This window comes from Danio aesculapii, chromosome 16 (genome assembly GCF_903798145.1).
Source record: "Danio aesculapii chromosome 16, fDanAes4.1, whole genome shotgun sequence".
NCBI classification, from domain to species: Eukaryota; Metazoa; Chordata; class Actinopteri; order Cypriniformes; family Danionidae; genus Danio; species Danio aesculapii.
This window is the reverse complement of record NC_079450.1, coordinates 55,210,535-55,211,534: the sequence shown is the minus strand read 5'-3', so window position 1 is coordinate 55,211,534 and position 1,000 is coordinate 55,210,535.

Below are 1,000 nucleotides of genomic sequence, written 5' to 3'. Positions count from 1 at the left end.
TATTTCTAATAATTATTTATTAGTTTATACCGAGACTTAAAAAAATACTAATAACATACATTATACAGATTTTGCACATATTTCTGAGTTGCTTAAAAAATTTAATAAATAAATATTATATATTTATTATATATTTAAATGTTTCTATAATATTTAATAATTTATTTATCAATTAATTTATTAACCAAAAAACACAAAAATATTTCTAATAATTATTTATTAGTTTATTACTGAGACTTTAAAAAAAACCAAATAACTCACATTATACTGATTTAAAAAAAAAAAAAAAAGTTTGATCAATAAAATAAGCACATTTGTGATCCAGGACCACAAAACGTATGACTTATTTCACTCAAGTATAGTTTTGGCAGTAACCAAAAATACATTGCATGAGTCGCTTTTTCTTTTATGCCAAAAATCATGTAATTTTTATTTAAAGATGTTTCATAAATATAGTTTATAAATGTTCTACTGTAATGATATCAACACTCAATTTTTGGATGAGTAATATGCATTGTGAAACATTTCATTTAGACAAGGTCGAGCCTTATTTTCAGCTCATAATTTCTGCACTTTTTTTGGCTCATATTCTCTCTCACATTTTTGGCAGCTGAAAATTCAGTGCATCTCAAATATATGTAAATAAACACAAATACAACAGTTAATTTTTAACAGTTAATAAATTAAAATAACATTTTAACCTCATTTATAGTTGATCGAAAGTTGGGATGAAACAACCCTGCATTATTTTTTGTGTGTGGTTTTGTCCATATTTGACCTAAAATAGAGTTAATGTAAAGTTTAGGTTTATGGTCTCTTTAGAGCAATAAAAAAATCTAATTTAATAACAAACAATAGGTTGGATTTAGGTAATGTCCACACGTACACAGGTGGTTTTTATAAACTGAGCTTTGCCTGCTTTTTAAAAAAAAATCTCTGTTGAAATGAAAGTCCACTGTGATGCATGTTAAGGACACGTTGAACCAACAGGGGGCGATAA